Here is a 12,054-nt window from a genome sequence, read left to right as displayed (position 1 = left end):
CAGATTCTTATTTTAATATCATGAAGTACTTGTGAATTTTTCCTATTTTTTTATCTGACCCACCACCCTAAATAATTTTTGAGGATATTTTTATTCTCAAAAATACGTATTTTTGAAACTTTAATGATAATACATTTTTATAAGAACTTGTGATAAGAAATATTTGTGTAAGAAAGCTAGTGTTTCTCAACCTGGACACTGTTGATCTCGGGGTTGGGCCATCCTCTGCTAGAGTGAGGGATGTCCTGCATGCAGCGGGGTGTCCGGCAGCATCCCTTGCTTCCAACCCCCAAGTTGTGACAGCCAAGATGTCTGCAGACGTCACCCAGTGTCCCTGGGGCAGGAGTGGGATAGACCAGTCGCCCCAGTTGATCAGGCTGCAGAGTATCTGATGGGCCTGCAGAAATGGCATCGCAGGCCAAGCTCAGCTCCTGCCTGTTGGTCTGGCACCAGGCGCACCATCTGCCAGGACCGGCTCATCCTCGGACCAGAGCGTCAGGCCATCGCCCGGGCTGTCACATCAGCTCCTGCTCATCATGACTGTCAGGGATCTCCTCTTCCTCCACGGGAAGAGCCCACTGGGGCTTCCAGGGCAGGGAGGAGGCCGAGGTCCGGGCAGGGCTTCATTTTCCAGAAGTTCACAGCATCTGGGGAAGAAAACCAGAATAATGTCACAGGAGCAACAACTGAGAAGACGTCTAGAAATTGCTTCTTGTATCAGATTGAGCCCTGAGGTTCATCTGCCAAGCCTCCCCACCACCACCCACTGCCCACCTCTCCTGCTTTAATGAAGATGCTGTGTGGGAGCTATGGGGGCTTCCTTCCCTGGGCTGTTAGCCTTGTTGGGGGCTCCCAGGAGGAGGCTCGGCCTTATTGAATCATGTCACTTCAATAGCATGACTCCTGAGAGAGTCTGCCCCAGGTGACACCAAGGCCAGCGCTCTCCTTTCACAGAAAGCCGAGGACAGAGAGCTCTCCCCGTGGTGGGAGCTGTAGCCCAGGTGAGGGCAGTTCCCCACTCGGGTCCCAGGCAGTTGTGTGGGTATTTCTCAGGGCTGCAGGAGAGAGTGACGGGAACATAAGTTCAGACACAGGGACACCTCACCTGTGATTCTGCACCTCAAGCAGCTGCAACAGGAGACAGAGAATCTGACTTAGAACAAGGCCCGGAGGAGGGATATGATGGATTCTGCTTGCCCTTGATGAGCCCACGTAACAAAGCGGGTCAGCTCAGACTTCCCCAGCACCCTGGACACACACATCACATATGGACACACATATGCACACGCATATACACACATGTATACACACCTACATGTGCACAGGTTGTAGACACTTGCACACGGGTACACACATAGAGTTTTTTTCCTGTAGTAACTCTCCAGTAAATCCTTCAGAGCTGGGATTCACTTAATTGTGATGATGAAAAGTGATAAGAGGCTGAAGGGCCAGAGCAGCCCAAGGAGGGACCCGCTGCTTTAGCTGAGCACCCAGGGAGACCCCAGGGCTGCCCCCTTAGCTGCCGAGACCTGAAGGAGGAGAAGGGGAGCAGATGCAGACCCCTGGGCGCAGGGAGGCTGGTGCAGAGCCATATTCACATTGTAAATAGCACGATTCTGCTTGTTTTCCAGAACCAGCACCGAGGTTTTTGAAGAGCTCATCTCAGAATAGAGTTATGTAATCAGAAGTCAGCTCTTAGGCTTAAAAGAGGGAAGGTCTGCAGAATCAGATGGGGAGGCTGGAGGGCTGGGCGTAGGGGGTGGCTCTGCAGGCCATTTCCTTTCTTGAGCGTTCCCGTGGCCCTGCCAGTGGGAGAGAAGGGACTCACAGGGGGCTGTGAGGTCCAGCAGGCTTCTCTGTCCCCCAAGTGACAGGGGAGGGGAGGTGTGTGCCTCAGTCACGCACGTGGGGCTTCCCTGGCGCCCAGCAACAGTGTATCAGCCTGTCCCTCCGTCACTCTTAGTAATAACAGTAGTAGTAGTGTTAGTCACTCAGTCGTGTCTGACTCTTTGCAATCCCATGTACTGTAGCTCACCAGGCTCCTCTGTCCATGATATTCTCCAGGCAAGAATACTGCAGTGGATTGCCTTCTCCAGGGGATTGTCCCATCATTCTTAGTGCCATTTCTTAAAGCTACAAAGAAACAAAGTCACTGAAACTCAGTAGCTGCTATAATCAGTTGTGCTACTTTCTGTTTATGCTGGGGGAGCTGGAAGAATATTGCCATAAAACAGCCACATCACACTTGGAACACCTCCCTGTTGGAGAAATATGTTTAGAATGGAGCCCATGAACTGCATCCTCTTAAAAACGAGGGCATGTGGAAACTGGTGAATCTGATCACCGTCTGCCCTGGGGTCCCTCATGCTGACACCATCCTTGTTCTCCTCCAGGACAAGGACCCTCTATGTCATGTCATCAGGGAGCTAGGGGGAGGTAGACTTGGGTATTCTCTGCACTGAGTTTGCAACTTCTGTGAGTCTTACACTATTCCAGAATTAAAATCTAAAAAGCCCGCATTCACTGCTTCCAGTTCTCATCAGATGATACCTCTGTAGATAGGTTTCTCGGGTTGGACAATAAACAAATTCTCCAAACTAGCTTTTAATGAAAAGAAACCAGAATTTCACACACAAAGGTGGCTTCTCTCTACCTCCTCTCACCTCCCTGCCATTTAAAAAATAATCCTTCTTTCTAATGTGAACGTTGAAATAGGCATTAAAATTGTGAGACTGGTTCCAATGCCAGCTTTCTATTCCCAAGTCAGAAATGACTCAGAGCAGGTCATTTTCTGAATGATCGCTGTTGTTACTAAGCTCAAATGGCACCTTAGTCAGACATCTTGTGGGCAAATACCCTGGTTCATCCCAGTGCCCACTTGCTGGCTCATCCCCTGTGTAATTTAACACGGTTGGAAGTTTCTGGTGATGGGAGACCAGACTAGAACAGTGGGGGAGCATGGGGAGGTAAACTGCTGCAGCTGTGGATTTGGAAGTGCTTTCGTGGGAGTTTTACTGGGAGTGAGGACATTCGTGGGTTCATTTCTTCTGCCTCATTCTTGGGTTTGCACTGGGCATCCTTGAATGGTTTCCATTACCCGGGGGGCGGCACACCCACCAGGGAAGTGTGGCCCTGGACACTTCTTACAGACACCTCTGCAGGATACTAAGGGTACTTTGGGGGTGTCTGCGGGCTTTTCAGAAATAGCCGTGACCCCAGCAACTGTGTTCTTTGTATCCAAGATACACTTCAACTGAACCCCCTCCAGAGGCAGGAACCAGCAAGTTGCTTAAAGGAAGACAGAGAGAGGAAAACGGAGGTTTGTGGAGCGTTGGTGGTGTGCCTGGTGCCACACTACGGCCACACCCGCGCTCTGCAGTAGCTGCCGTGGCCTCATTGATAAGCAGCTACAACCAAGAAAGCCCAGCTCCCAGGGACTCTGCATGCGCCTTTCTCATGGCTCAGAGCTCTGCTGAGATTCCCTGCCCAGCATCGCACAGAAACCAAGACTCCATCTGCCTTCAGTGTCCAACTTGCCCTGGGTCACTGGAGTTCCCTCCATCTAACTGCTGGAGTTGAGAGAGGCTAAGGGTGGACAGGCATGTGCCTGAAAGATGGAAGAAAGGCATGTCCCCACGTGGGCACCTGCTCCCATGGAAGGCACACATGCTGGGGATCAGCCACCTTGCTTTGAACAAAATTAACAGTTGCATTACTTCCATTTTACAGATGAGGAAACAGAAGGTCCAGGAATAGCCATCTTGCCCCAGAGCACATGGCAAGTCAGAGGAGGGTACTAGGACCCAGGCCATCCATTCCCAGGGGTCCCAGTGCATCCCACCACCCACTCCCTCTTGTCTGATACGCACCGACCATCTGGGGGCTTCTGTTCTGACTCTGCAGAACAGAACAGGACAGGACACAGTCGAAGCAGGAAGAAGGCCATCTTTTCTTCTCTTTGCAGGAATGAGCATGGTCACTTAGCATCCATGTCACAGGTTACACATGGGGGCTTATGAGGGTTCCCAGGTGGCACTAGTGATAAAGAAACCTGCTTGCCAATACAGGAGACTTAGGAGATGTGAATTAGATCCCTGGGCTGGGAATATCTCCTGAAGAAGGGCATGGCAACCCAATCCAGTGTTCTTGCCTAGAGAATCCAAGGACAGAGGAGCCTGGTGGGCTACAGTCCGTGGGGTTGTAATGAGCCGGACACAACTGAAGTGATAGCACACACGCACATCATGAGGAGGGAAGCAGAGATGTCCCTGAACCCATGTCCTGGGGTCCGAATGTCCACCACTCCTCTGCAGAGCAGGCTTTCTGCATGAGTTCCGAACACATCACCAGAGTCACAAGCTTCATTCCCACGATAGTCTCATTTTTTTCAAAGTTTAAATAAAGACCTCAGCCTCATTTGTTTTTCTTTTTAAATATTATGGAGAAAGATGATTTATTTCATGATTCTTAGATACGAATGATGGAGCGAGTGGTTTCCATTTCATTATTGCAGTTGTCATATTTCAGAACTTCCTAAATATAGCTTTATTATAGGGGAAAAAAAAAGCCTACAGCCCTACATCAAGATAAAAAGGTTTCTGTCAAAATCAAATGACATGTCAATTTTAATGAGCAACTGAAAAATTAACAAATGTAACGTTCTAATCTAATTATGTTCTTCCGGAAAGCTCTTTGAAAATTGACTCAAGTTTTGATTGTCAAGTACTCTGCCCTCAAGGCAGCAGCGACAGCATGTGGCAGACTGGAGAGAGGCCTCCCGGGTGCTCAGAGGGGCACTCTGCCCATTGCGGGACTTCCAAAACTGGGAATGTTGGCTGACGTTCTCAAACTTCTTATAAACTACAGCACATACAGAAAAATGAACAAATTGCAGGTGGTATCCCTCTGAATGTTCACAAGGGAATGACAATCACATAAGAAGCACCTCAGATACCCCCTTCCCATGTTTTCTTTTGAATAAATAAAAGCTTCTTTTTTTAAATTTTTTATTTATTTTTATTTTTTGGCTGCATGGTATGTGGGGCCTGGGGCCTTAGTTCCCCGGCCAGGGATCAAACCCCAACCCCCTGCACTGGAAGTGGAGTCTTAGCCAATGGAGCACCAAGGACATCCCTAAACGCATGGGATCTATGCCCCTCACCCCCACATTTATTGTGTGATTGGTGTACAGAACACTGTGCATAATGAATGCATGCAGTTTAATCAGTGTTGACATATGTCTCCTGTTACCATCATCAAACCCAGGTCATGAACATGTCTGTCACCACCAAAAGTTTCCCTGTCCCTTTGCTGTGGTTCTTGTTTGTTTGCAGCAAAAACATGTAACAGGAGCCCTATCCCTTTAACAAGATTTCAAGTACCTGATTCCTTTCCATTTGATTGTTGTTTTTTCACTAAGTCCTATCCCACTCTTTTTCGACTCCATGGAGTGCAGCCTGTCAGGCTCCTCTGTCCATGGGATTCTCCAGGCAAGAATACTGGAGTAGGTTGCCATTTCTTCCTCCACAGGATCTTCCCGACCCAGAGAACCAACCTGCGTCTCTTATGTCTCCTGCATTGACAGGCAGGTTCTTCATCACTAGCTCCATCTGAGAAGCCCTAGGTGCAGTCCACATATTTGCTTATGTAGGGAGCTAGACATTTTAGGAAGATTTCCACTCAAGGCCCAAGTAAACAGGGTTCTCTGGTGTCATGTAGTCTCCTACTCCTAGTAAAGATTTAATCCTGTGACTCTGAATTTCACACCCGTCGGAAGGAATGGCCATTTTCTTGGCAAGACATTCATATTTGATGCCTGAAACCCAAAGCCACATTTTTAACCTTCTCTTGAGATCCTTTCTGACTGTATAAACTTTGGAATTCTGAAGATCTTGGATATCAGGAAGATAAATTTACATAGACATATACCATAATTCTTGTTCCTCATATCTTTCACATTGCATCATTTACATATGCTTTAAATATCCAATGAATGGTAATAAATGGGAACTCATAATAAAACTGGTAATAAAATGGATTATTCAGGTAATGCTGTTTTATTACAGTCTCATTATGATTATATAATCCTTATTAAATTCTAGATCAAAGATGAATTTCTCACTGGAGGCGCTTCACAAGCACTTTAATAAATTCTATTTATTGCACAATCCCAGGATGGATATTGGTTTTTATAATTTCATACAAATGTGTCATCATATGACATGGAATCTATCTACAGGAAATCTATCGCCTGATTCCTTGAGAATTTACTGCGTATTTTCCTGTTCTGATTCTAGATTCTTTTATTTGAAGAGACGTTTGCTGCGTGGAATATGTTCACAGCATTATTTTTCATCTCTGACTGTTGTGGGTGTTGCCCCAAATTGCCCTTTTCTTAGAATCTCTTTCCGACAACATCTGGGGTCCTCTGGTGTTGATGAAGCCGCATAGGGTGGGTGGAGTCAGGCTGAGTGAACGCTATCTAGGGAGTGATGGAGGGACCCAGGGGGTTTTCTCACTGGAGCCCACACCAGCAGGAACACAATGCTGCCCCTGACCTGGCACCTCTAGGTTAACCAGATGAGACACAGAACAAGGCAGCAAGAGTGGTCCCAGGAAAGAGCCAGAGCCTCATGGGAAACAGAGCCGCAAGGAAGATGCTGAGCTGGGAGGAGGCTGCATCAGGAGAGTCTCACGTCACGAAACAGATGGACCTACTCTACTGACCATAGTTTCTTGGTCCAGGAGACAGGCCCAGGAGCATGTACACTTGACCAGTGAAGGGGCCTGCCTTCCGCTTGACCCGACAGCAGAGAAAACATGACAGTCCCTCTGTTGCAATCACATCTGTCCACAGTCGCGGATCTGTGTCTGGGGCATGGCGCTGTCCACAGAGGTGATGCTAGAAGATGGAGCTGCACTTCCTTGTTGTCAGGACAATTAATATTCATGTCTAGAGGTCAAGGAAGAAAGCGGACTGGACAACCTTAATATCATTGGAATCACTGCCCAAGGCTGCCATCCGAGAGGGGCAAACCTGGACCCAGCTGCTGTGTCTGAGGTTCAGCTCCAGAACTCCCCACTGAGTGACCACCTCTTGCCTCAGTTTCCCCATCTGTAAAATGGGCATCACAGAGGGATATTCCTATGTGTTGTTAACAGGGACTGAGTGAATGAATATGAATCCACTAGAGGGCCTGGCACATCACAACATGTGTTGTAAAATGTTTCCTAAGTAAATTAAATGAAAAGATTTTTCTCAAATGGGTTGGCTGGTGGAGTGCAGGGGTTGATCTCATCCACAAGAAGCCAAGACCCTCCTCCTCGTTCTCCCAGGTGACCCTTGGACGCTGAGGGCAGACAGTGGAGGCAGCATCATCCAAGTTCCCCCTTGTGGAGACCAGGTGGGTCTGAGACAAACCTCGGGCAGGGTGTGGAGCCTAGGGGTCACAATGTCCAGATGCAGCCTGGAAATTGGATGTCAAAACGCTTCCACTAGCATCAGACTGGGAAGCCCAATTTTAAAGGCAGGATTTAGATAAAACTGCTTATTAGTAAAGTGAGGATTATCCGGGATTTTAAAGTTTGTTTTCATCTTCTGTGCCACTCAAGTGTAGGAACTTGAGGAGATTTGGGGCCCTGGTCAGAAGCCTGCAGCTAGAAAAAGCACCAGGCATCCCTGCAAAAATGGCCCCTGCACTGGCCCTGTGGCTTCCTGCCGCCCTTGGCAGAGATGCTGATGGAAACCAGTGCTGGCGAAGCCAGAACCAACTGCTGGGCCCCCACCCACTCTGTGATTGAGGAATACACCCTTTCAACCCCGTCATGATCACCGTGAAGAACGGACCCCAGGTGATCCCACAGGGAACCCAGTTCTGCGAGCCCCCAGGGGACAGGCTCCTCTCTCCATCCCCTGACCCCAGGCATCACAGGGCCCAAACAAAATCTCTGTTCTCACCTGGTCTTAACACATAAAGGACATCCCAGGTGGTGTCGTGATTAGTCCAGCGCCCTGACAAGCATGAGGGCCAGATATCAAAATGGAGACTGGTCGTCTGGGCCAAACATTCAAACGGATCGCTAAGTCTCAGCCCCACCCCCACGCCTCCAGTCAAATGCAGCTCATCTGTAGGAAGATCTGCTTTACATACAGATCAGTGCAAAAGAGCAGCACAACAGGAGTAAAGTGAAGACGTGGGCAAAAGACATAAATAGGAAAACACACAAGAAAGTGGTAAACATATAGAAATGGTTTATGCACTTAAAAACAAACCAGAGTGTCCCACGTGCAAATCTAATTAGCAGAAATCTAGACTTTTGATGCCAATGCTGAGAAGGCCCTGGGGAGGCGGGGCCCCCCCCACAGAGTTCTGTGAGGAAATATGGGCCCAGTCCGGGGGTGGACAGGCAGACAGGTGAGCACATATCAGTGTTCTGCTCTGAGGTCACTGTTATTGCAAACGTGGCGGCTCCAGATAAGACCCATTGATGCAACCTGTGGTCACAAGGCCACTCCACTCTCAGCTCAGGGTCTCATGGTGCTAAGAGCAGGAGTCAGCTGGGGCTGCTATTCCCTTCTCATTAGGGCCAGGGTCCCCCAGGCTCACCAGCTGGGGTGGAATTCACTTTCTTCTGTTTCCCATGTGGTTTCTTCTGCAAGGAAGGCCCCTGAGTGAGGTGGGAGGGACAAGGGGGAGAGGTCTCCAGGGCTAGGCCCCCAGGAGACTGTGGAGGCTGTGAGGAGAAGGTTCAGCCAGGGAGGACGGGGACAGTGGAACCTTCACCGAGCTCTAGGTAAAAGCACGTTTTCAGGGAAGGAGGATCCACAGCAGCTGATAACTTTGGGGCAGGCAATGCAGGGCAGGCCTAGGGCCAAAAGGTGAGGGACGCTCTATGTGGGGAAACCCCCCGGGGCTGCGGCTCCACAGGTGCCCCGGGCTGAGTGGGTGTTCCCACCACTTCCCTCTGTCCCCAGGAGCAGGCAGACCCCTCAGCATAGATGGGTCAGAAAGCCACGCTGGACTAAGTGCCCCAGGCATGGGAAGACCCAGTGCCCCGAGAGGGCAGCCGGACAGCCAGCATGACCCCTGTTAGAGTCCCCCTAGCCACCCTTCCCTACAATTAGAGCTGCTCCACGTGCAGAGATGAACAGGGCCGCCTCCTGCTGCATTATTGAGCGGGCGTCCCGGGGGCCAGAGCAGGCCTCCCAGTCTTCAAAGAGAGTAAATAGGGTGAGGACGTGACCAGGGGTGTCAACGATGGGAGCCTGAGCACTGCAGACCTCACATGCCTGGGCCTAATCACCCCCCTGCACTGGGGAGGAGGCAGGAGCCTCACTCATAGGCACAGTGGGACCAAGGAAGCATCTGGAAAATTAACCCCACTCTCCTTGAAGGAGGAGAACAAGCCATACCCAGGTTCCCCCGATGCCCCATGAGCATCTGGCTTTGCTGTCTTTCCACCCAAAATGTATTTGGGGAGCTTTTTCCTCACCAACCTTTCGCCTTTCAGATAGTAATCCCCACCTCCTTCTGTTTAGGGAGACAAATTGACTGAATACTAACAAATTTGTTCTATTAACATATTCAGCGGTAGGCAGGCATGAGATAATATAACTCAATTTCTATCTTAAATCATTGTTTTAATCTTGCACTTGAATATCATCATTTAATTTGTACATCCAGCTGGAAATATTGATTTTCAGAAGCATTTATTCTGTGCATTATGTAAAATTCTATTTGCACTCTGCTATAGAAATATTACTTTGTGGCTTAAAATATTATTGAGATTGTTCAATTTTTTTTCCTTCATTTCCCACGTGCTCTTGCATCTCGTGCAGCTGGGGCAGTGAGTGACTTCCCCTTGGAGCTAGGAGGGGTCCGTGTGGCAGCGGGTAAGTGTCCAACCATAGACACGAAGGGAAAAACCAGTCTCCGCATGCTTGGTTTCCAGCACTTCGTCTGTGCTGGGCGTGTGTGTTCTGTGTTCAATACAGTTGTTGAAAAGCTGGCAAACAGTGAAAAGCAGGCTTGAGACTTGTCTGGGGTCAGGCACCCACCAAGCCCCCTGAGAAATGTCCACAGGCACCTGCTCTGGGGACCCTGAGGTTGTTGTTGGGTTGTTCATGGGGCCTGCAGCTGCAGAAGTAGCCTTGGTGTCTGCACTCATCAGATTCTCTTTCTTTTGGGGTCTTTACCCAATTTGTGCCTTGTCTGGTCTCCCAAGACCTCTTGAGCAGGGATACCATAGAGCAAGGATGCCACCCCTTCTGACAACCTCCTGTGGGCATGGTGGGAAAGGTACCTTGGTCCAGATTTGCTCGAAGTCAACCTGCCCATCTGCTGGGGCAGTCAGATACCTGAAACCTGCCTCAAATGGCGGTCTCAGTCTTATCCATATAGATAGAGCTCCTGCCCTTAACTGAGCCTTTCATCCAAGAGGCATCTGTGGCCTCTGTCACCCGAACCCCCACTTTCGTTGATATAAGGACCCAGGCTAGGTGGGTATAATGATTCGCATTTCACAGATGAGGAAGGTGAGGCTCAGAAGCACAAGCTAATGATTTACTGACTTCAGGGGCAGATTAGATTCAGTTAGACAAGGAGCGGCTCCAGTGGCCTCCTCTGGATCTCCAGCAGCCCCACCGAGGGTGCACTGGGTCACGTGGGGGCCCCTGGCCATGGGGACAACCCCCCAAGGGCCCTTTGGGCTCGATCTTGTATGTGCCAATCTAGTTCATCGGCCTGTTTGTTGAAAATGGCTGCTGATCCAGAGCGGACAGAACTGGATTTAAAATAATGGTCCTAACACCAGGCTTAGGAAGAAAATCAATTTGTAGTCACCAAGAAAACCTTTCAGATATAATGTTTTCAGAAAGAAATTATATGTGGGGAGAGTCAGAGCCGGAGCCGTAACTTGTGAGACCTAGTGCAGAATGAATGAAAACATAGGCCCTCCTTCAAGGGAGTATTCAGACATTCAGGACGGCACAGCTGGGCAGTAAATGCACTGGGACTCTTGGAGTTTAGCGGCAGGAGCCAGGGGTGACTGGGGGAGGAGGGAGGGTCTCTGTACCGGCCCTCCCATTTCTCCTCCCCCAGTGAAGCCTTGAGGAGCAATTTCAAGCCTCCTACCCCACTCCCCGCCAATTTCCCTGCAGAAGACTCTAGGCAGAGGCTCCTGGGGAGTAACCAGCTGTACCTTTCAAAATGGAGATTGAAAAAGAGACTTGCAGAGCGACTTTGGCTTAGAACTGGAGAAAACGGTCCCCAAAGTGGCAGACATCACAGCGCCATGAGGGGGCAGCCGGGCCAGTCCAGTCCTGTCCACTCTTCCCAGTCCTTTTGCACTGCATGTGCATCCTGGTGCCACTACCGGGTCCTCCTGGTTCATACCAGTCTTACCTCATTGCTGTGAAGCCTGACTGCCCATTCATTGGAGAGCTGTGACCTCCCCACCCCAACCCCACAGTTCTCATGGAGCAGAAGGCAGTATGCGGGGTGCCCACTGGGGGGCAGGGACAAGGTCAGCACTGGTGTTGTGCAGAGAGTTCAAGTGTCAGAGAGCCCCCGACACTGCAGAGCCAGGGAAGTGGCACCTCCAGTTACCCGGGCGTCAGCGGGTACAAGTTTCCTACAAGTTTCCTTGGAGTCTCTCCAGGTTCAAGGACATGGGGAGGACAAACTTGATGGTTCCCTCTGCTGCCTAAAGTAGCTTACTGTGTGGGTGCCAGTTGCTCAGTCGTGTCCAACCCTTTATGAGCCCATGGACTATAGCCCACTCTGTCCATGGACTTTTCCAGGCAAGAATATTGGAGTGGGGTGCCATTTCCTTCCCCAGGGGGTCTTCCCAGATCAGGGATCAAACCTGTGTCTCCTGGATTGGCTGGTGGATTCTTTACCGCTGAGCCACCTGGGAAGCCCCTAAAATAGTGTATCCTCTGCCATTTACCTGTGTGCCCAGAAGGGGCCATAAGGGGAACTTACTGTCTTCTCTGTGCCTTTCCAGAAAATAGTCAAATATCCCAGTCAACATTCATGCTGTAGGTATTGCTCA

General features: G+C 49.8%; 1 protein-coding gene across 1 annotated transcript in view; it reads left to right on the top strand.

The window, feature by feature from the left end:
• Window positions 1-12,054, top strand: part of CDH4 (cadherin 4) — a 475,364-nt gene that overhangs the window by 205,742 nt on the left and 257,568 nt on the right. The window lies entirely within an intron of this gene.

The sequence above is a fragment of the Muntiacus reevesi genome, chromosome 2, assembly GCF_963930625.1.
Source record: "Muntiacus reevesi chromosome 2, mMunRee1.1, whole genome shotgun sequence".
Taxonomy (NCBI): domain Eukaryota; kingdom Metazoa; phylum Chordata; class Mammalia; order Artiodactyla; family Cervidae; genus Muntiacus; species Muntiacus reevesi.
The sequence above is the reverse complement of the archived record's forward strand: the minus strand, read 5'-3'. Positions and strand labels throughout refer to the sequence as shown.